Raw genomic sequence first — 7379 nt, 5'->3', positions numbered from 1 at the left:
TTTTTTTTTTCCTGGAAAAGATACCGGCTACATCAGAAAACTGTTTCTGGCAAAGGTAAGATCGCACAAGTGTGCGCCTCTGAGGCACTTTCCAAAGGCCATTTCCACCAGAGAGCAGATCTGATTGCCGGAGATTGTTACTAAGGGAACAGCGGAGCGTGAATATAAATTTCATTTCACAAAAGACCTAACGAAAGTATTGATCCAAAGGGATCAGCCAGCGAGTACAGGATGAGAAGGCTTTTTCTCATTGAAATAAACACACAGATAGAGCATATGTGTGTGTGTGTGTGTGTGTGTGTGTGTGTGTGTGTGTGTGTGTGCAATCTTAGGCTCTCACCTTGTCCCACAAATCTCTCCTTTTTCGCTGGCTGCCCAGATAAGGAGGCCAGGGAGATTAGAGAGCCCGGGGCTGGGGAGAGGGACTGCCTTTCTCTCCTCTCACTCCAGGGAGGAACAAAGCTAGAAGCATTGACACCAAGCCAGCCTGGAACTCCACGGGACTGAAGCCGTCAACACAGTCCGTGAGGATAGCGTCCTATCGTTGGTATTCGTGTTATTATTTCTCGAACAACAATTCTGCCGGGCCCTTTGCCCCACATGCTCACAACCGCCTTGTGGATAGTATCCCTATTTCAAGATGGGGGTGCCGAGTGTTCTGTGCCGATTTGTGTCCAGGATCACAGGCTCGTGAATGAATGGCTGTCGGGACCCAACAAGTCCGCGGCTCTGGATTTTGTTTTTTTTTTTTTTTTTTCCAAAGATTTTATTCATTTATTTGACAGAGACAGCCAGAGAGAGAGGGAACACAAGCAGGGGGAGTGGGAGAGGAAGAAGCAGGCTTCCATCGGAGGAGCCTGATGTGGGGCTCGATCCCATAACGCTGGGATCACGCCCTGAGCCGAAGGCAGACGGTTAATGACTGCGCCACCCAGGCGCCCCTGGATTTTGTTTTCTTACCAGCTCCCACATTGGGCCTCAGGTCAGTCACGCGGTTGCCTGTTAGCATCTCTGGCCTGTGCAAGGCAGCAAGGAGCCCTTCAGGTTTTATTTTCTATCTCATTCTCCCACCCCGTTTACAGTCTCCATCCACCTGCTCCCCTCACCCCACAGGCACTCTGGGGAACTTGCTCGTGTCTTTTTTTTTTTTTTTTTAAGATTTATTTATTTATTTGAAAGAGAGAAAGAGAGAGCGAGCACACGTGAGGGGTGGGGGGTGAGGTGCAGAGGAAGAGGGAGAGAATCCTGAAGCAGACTCCCCCCTCTGAGCACGGAGCCCTAGGGGCTCCATCTCCCCACCCTGAGGTCATGACCTGAGCTGAAATCAAGAGTCAGGTGCTTAACCAACTGAGCCACCCAGGCCCAGACACTCCTTTGCTAATGTCTTTAAATGCATGCATATCCTTGGGAAGGATGTAGCATTGCTTTGAATATGCATATATTCTATTATTATTGGGGGGATAAGAACACTTGACAAAAGTGCTACCCTCTTAGCGTATTTTTAAGTATATAATACAGTATTGTTAATAATAGGCTGTATACTGCACAGAGTTCTAGAACTAATTTATCTTGTATAAATGAAACTCGTACCTTCGACCATAAACACCCTATCTCCACCTTCCCCCAGCAGCCCTGATTACCACCATTCTACCCTCTGCTTCTATGAGTTTAGCTATTTTGGATACCTTGTATAAGTGATATCTTGTAGTATTTGTCCTTCTGTATCTGGCTTATTTCACTTGGCATAATGTCTTCTAGGTTCGTCTATGTTGTTGCAAATGGCAGGATTTCTTCCTTTTTAAATATTAACATGAACATTAATTAATGGGTGAATAATATTCTGTCATATATAGATATAGATATATACCACGTTTTCTTTTTAAAGAGATTTTATTTATTTATTTTGAGAGAGAGAGAAGTGCTTGCCGGAGCAGGTGGGGGGAGGGGCAGAGGGAAAGGGAGAGGGATAGAGAGCATCTTAAGCAGGCTCCATGCCTGGTGCGGAGCCCGATGCAGGGCTCAATCTCATGACTCAGATCATGACTTAAGCCAAAATCAAGAGTCGGATGCTTAACCGACTGAGCCACCCAGGCATTCCCGAGAGATTTTATTTTTAAGTAATTTCTACACCCAATGTCGGGCTCGAATTTACACCCCCAAGTTCAAGAGTCAGGTGCTCCACCAACTGAGCCAGCTAGGCGCCCCAATAGACCACATTTTCTTTATCAATTTGTCTGTCAAAGGACCTTTAGGATGCTTCCATGTTTTGGCTATCATGAACAATGCTGCAATGAACACGGGAGTGCAGCTATCTCTTTGGGATCCTGATTTCAATTCCTTTGGATATGTACCCAGAAGTGGGATTGCTGGATCATATGATAGTTCTCTTATGCATTCTAAATTTATATAAAAGGCATTGTGCTAGAACTTGAATTCTCTTTTTGCCAATCAGTTCTGTATTTTTAAGATCCATGTTGTTGTATGTACATCTGGTCCATTGGATGATGTAATATTCTGAAATACTCATTCATAACATTTTACCTGGCTATTCCCCCATTGATGGACACCAAGGTTGGCTCCCTCCCTGGACCCACAAGCAGCACTGTGTTGAACTCCCTCGTGCATGTCCCCTTGTGGACTCATCTGAGAACTCTGATAAGATACGGACGCAGAAAAGGTATCGCGCACCAGGTCACATGGGATAGGCACACCCACTTTCTCTAAGTAATGCTAAAAAGACTGTACCAATTTACATTTATACAAGAATTGTACAAGGGGCACCTGAGTGGCTCGGTCGGTTGAGTGTCTGTGTTCAGCTCAGGTCATGTTCCAGGAGTCCTGGGATGGAGTCTGCATCGGGCTCCCTGCTCAGCAGGGAGTCTGCTTCTCCCTCTGCCCCTCCCCCTGCTTGTGCTCTCTCTCTTTCTCTCTCTCTCAGATAAATAAGCAAAATCTTAAAAAAAAAAACTGCACAAGAGTTTCTATTCCCCCACATCCTTGCCAACACTTGGCATCACCGCCTTTTCAAATTTTGCCAATTTGATGGATGTTAGTTGTTATGTCATTCAAGTGTGTGTTTCTTGGATCACTAGTGAATTAAAGCATTCTTTTCTTGATTGTTAGTCTTTTGGACTCCCTTTTTAGTGAATTGACTCTTCACATCTTTGCCCAGTTTTTATTGGGTCTCGTTGATCTGCAGGAGTTTCTCATATGTTGTAAATATTAATGCCTGAAAGTTTTAGGGATTACAAATATCTTCTTTCAGTCTACCATCTATTTTTAAGTTTATGAATTTATTTATGTTAAATTTATTTATGACGTATAGTTGAAGAGTGAACTAGTATCATCATATCTATATGATTTATTTGTTTTGCAGCTTGTGTTTCGGGGTATTATTTAAGTATCCCCCCCACCCCGCCCCAGGTCACAAGGATATCCTCTTACATTTTGTTTATCCTCTTTACAGTTTTGTCTTTCACATTTTGGTCCTTAATCCATTTGGAGGCCATGTTTACATGGGATGTGGAAGGAGAGATCCAGCCACACTTTTTCTCAAAACCATGGTCTAGCATTCCCAACAGTATCTGAGCAACCTAGCCCTTCTTCCCTAATATTTAAAGATTTTATTTATTTATTTATTTGAGAGAGGGAGAGCAAGCAAGCAGGGGGAGCAGAGGGGGAGGGAGAGGGACAAGCAAACTCTCAGCTGAGCATGGAGCCCCATGTGGGGCTCAATCCCACAACCCCTAGATCATGACCCCAGCTGAAACCAAGAGTCAAACACTTAACTGACTGAGCTACCCAGGCACCCCCAAGGCATATTATTAAGTATATATTATTAAGTGAAAAAATACTTGTGAGTATATATTATTAAGTGAAAAAAGGAAGGTATTGGGGCGCCTGGGTGGCTCAGCCGGTTAAGCGTCTGTCTTCAGCTCAGGTCATGATCTCACGGTCCTGGGATGGAGCCCTGCGTTGGGTTCTCTGCTCAGTGGGGAGCCTGCTTCTCCCTCTGCCTCTGCCTGCAGCTCCCCCTGCTTGTGCTCTCTTTCTCTCTGTCATAAATAAATAAATAAATAAATAAATAAATAAATAAATAAATAAAATCTTAAAAAAGAGAAAAGGAAAAAGTAAGGTGTCGAAGAGTGTAAATAATATGCTACTTTGGGGGCACTTGGGTGACTCAGTTGGTTAAGCGTCTGCCTTCATTTCGGGTCATGATCCCGGGGTCCTGGAATCGAGCCCCCCAGGGAGAATCTGCTTCTCCCTCTCCCTCTGCCACTCCCCCTGTTTGTGCTCTCACTCTGTCAAATAAATATGAATAAAATCTTTTTTAAAAAATGCTACTTTTGTATAAAAGGTGGGGTGGGATAGGATCCATATTCAATTCACATCTATATTTATATAAGTATATAGATATCATATATATGTACATATAACTCTGAAGGGACAGAAGCATAAGAAACTAAGACTGGTGGCTTCTTTGGAGGTCAGGGAACTTGAGCAGATAGGAGACAACGATGGAAGAGAGACTTTTGGCACTCTTGGTTTTAAATCATGTGAATGTATGAACTATTCAAAAAGTCATCTAAAATAAGGAGAAAATTGATGTGGCTCGTTAGGAATTTCTATTCTTCCATATAAAATTAAGAATAGGGGCGTCTGGGTGGCTCAATTGGTCAAGCGTCTGCCATTGGCTCAGGCCACGATCTCAGGGCCCTGGGATTGAGACCCGCATGGCATCGGGCTCTCTGCTCGGCAGAGCTCCTGCTTCTTCTCACTCTCCCTCTGTGTTCTCTCTTTCTCCCTCTCCCTCTCTCAAATACAGAAATCTTAAAAATAAATTAATTAAATTAAGAATAAATCTGTCGAATTACTAAAAAGAAAAATCCAGCTGGAATCTTGACTAGGAAAAAAAAACCTTTGCTCTTCGCTACTCTGCCCCCTCCGCGAGTATCAGAAGTGCAACGAAAGATACGAGGGACCGAAGCCAGGAGACGCTGGTCAGGTGGGTCCCAGGACTGGAAACAGTTAAGAATTCAGGAGAAAGTCACGAGTGCTAAATGGCTGTTGTTTTTCTTTTAAACACTGGCCGTTCAGAGAACCATCTATTCCATTCCTTTATGTTTGCCTAACTGTTTTATTAAGGAATTACATCTCTGGGGAAGAAGGAAAAAGAAGTATTGAATAGAGATCTTTAGAACACCTCTGTCAAGCACCCTACGTGGTCGGTAAGACTTCATCACCCACCTGGTGGCAGGTTTTCTTAACTGCAGGTGGGGGTGGCGCTTGAGAAAAACTGCCTTTGTCCAGCTGGGTTTATAAATCCAAACCCAGGAAGGGCAGCCCAGTATGCCTTGCAAACTTGTTTGCTTTGTTTGTTTTTCTAAAGATCAGCCCAGCTTCTTGTCCTGAAGGATCACAGATTCCAAATTAGTAGAGTCAAAATTAATGAGATTTTCCAGTAATGAGCCTAAGACTAAAATTATGGAAAATCCACTAATTATAGACTATGCAGCCACCTAGCCACGACTTGGAGCCAGGCCTCTGCAGGGAGGAAGGAGAGGGAAGGTCATGGATGCAACCTGTGCCTGACCGTCCTTCCTTCCTGCTGCCACTGCCCTTCTCCCTGGGCTTGGGGGTCTCACAGCACCCATTGCTTCCTGCCTCTGAGCTCTGACCCAGAGCTCCCCCCCCCCCCCCACCAGGTCAAGCTAGGCCCTGCTTCTAAGGGCTCTGTAAGGCCAAATTCCTGGAAACTACAAAATAGGGCCCACAGTGGAGGTGGGGGGCATGTTTTCCCCTCAGTTCTGGGAAGCAGTGGGGGAGGGATGCTGGGTGAAGGAAGAAGGTAGAAAAGGCAGACAAAATGCCCATTATACCCAAGCCCGTCAATTTCCTTTCTTCATCTCTTTATCAGTGTTTGTGACTGAGCTTCTTATCAACAGGAAACGCCTGCCTAAGGGGACGAAGCAGGTCCAGGGGGACTGGACGCCAGGGACTGGGAATTCTGGGTAGCGCATTGCTGCTGTCCAGCGTGACCAAGTGGCCTCATGATTCCCAGGGCCCAGTAAGGCTCTTTGCCTTGGTATCTGGTGAATCCTTAGGTCTACGGAGTGAGACAGCACATCAGACAGGCCCTGAGGCCAAACGGTCTGCGGGAGGGTGGGGCTCCACCCCCAGCCCCGTGTGACCAAGGACAAGTCCCCCGAACAGCTCAAGCTATGAAGTAAGAACTGCTTTTGGCCCTAAAACCCACCAAATCCCCTCCTTTTAAGCTGAGGAGAGGCCAGATGACTTGCTAAGGTCACAGACAACTTAGTGACAATCACCCCAATTGGCCTTTCTAGTGCATTTGCCCCGAGCCCTCATGTGCTGGGCATCCAGGACGGGACAATTAGGTACTTGGCACAGACCTGTAGATGAAGGGGAGGAGAGGAGCTCTAGCACTGACTGACCTCCTACTATGTGCTGGGTGCTTTAAAAACACGGATCGTCAGACCAGGATACTGGTCTCCCAGATGGGACTCCCAGGAGAGGGACAGACCGAGGGTCAGATTTCACAGGAGGCGAAGATCAAATCTTAGTGCTGAAAATAAACGCCCAAGAGGGATAGCTCAGCCAAGCAAGGCTTTATGGGTGGCTCAGAGGAACAGGTTTATCTAGACGTCTTTCTTCAAACTGGCAGAAGCCTGAATCAAGAGTATGAGAACTGGCTGTTCTCCTGGTTAGGAGAGACAGGAAAGGTTTCTGCAGAACAGAGCATGGGCCACCTCGCTTCCCATGCCTTTGCCCTCTGCCCACCGGCTGGAGCAGCCATGCTACGCTTTTGGTGGTGGCCGGAGGAATAAAGGAAATCCCAGCGTGCCTCTTGGCCCGTCCTCGTGTCTCCCTGGAGAACCCCACTCTTTCCCTTAACCTCACCACTTGCTCCTGCCGTTGGGATCTAGGTCAGTAAGAGTGGGTGGGTGAGAAAGAACAGAGAAGAGACTCATCCAGACGTGACACCCCGCAGGGCAGCAGTGACAACACTTTAACCTGAAATCTGCCTGAAAATAGACTGTGTGTCTATGACATTATGCAAATTATATGCAAAGTCAAGAAGCCCTCTGTCTCTATTTCTAGCAAACTGAATGTGGCCCTGGTGGAAGCAGCTCCTTCCAAGAGTCGCCCACCTAGAGTGATGGTGGCACAGATAGCCTTAGTCCCCGCCCTGGGAGACCGGACTCAGGGCACGCACCCCTCCGCTCCACCCCCAGGCTGGGTCTCCCACACACAAGGACGGCCACGTCTTGGTCTGTTAGTCTTGATGCAAGGAAGGATTGGGGGGAAGCAGAGCACCCTCCTTGAAGGCTGATGTGGGGTGGGACTGAGGGAGA

This window comes from Ailuropoda melanoleuca, chromosome 16 (assembly GCF_002007445.2).
Source record: "Ailuropoda melanoleuca isolate Jingjing chromosome 16, ASM200744v2, whole genome shotgun sequence".
NCBI lineage: Eukaryota > Metazoa > Chordata > Mammalia > Carnivora > Ursidae > Ailuropoda > Ailuropoda melanoleuca.
The sequence above is the reverse complement of the archived record's forward strand: the minus strand, read 5'-3'. Positions refer to the sequence as shown.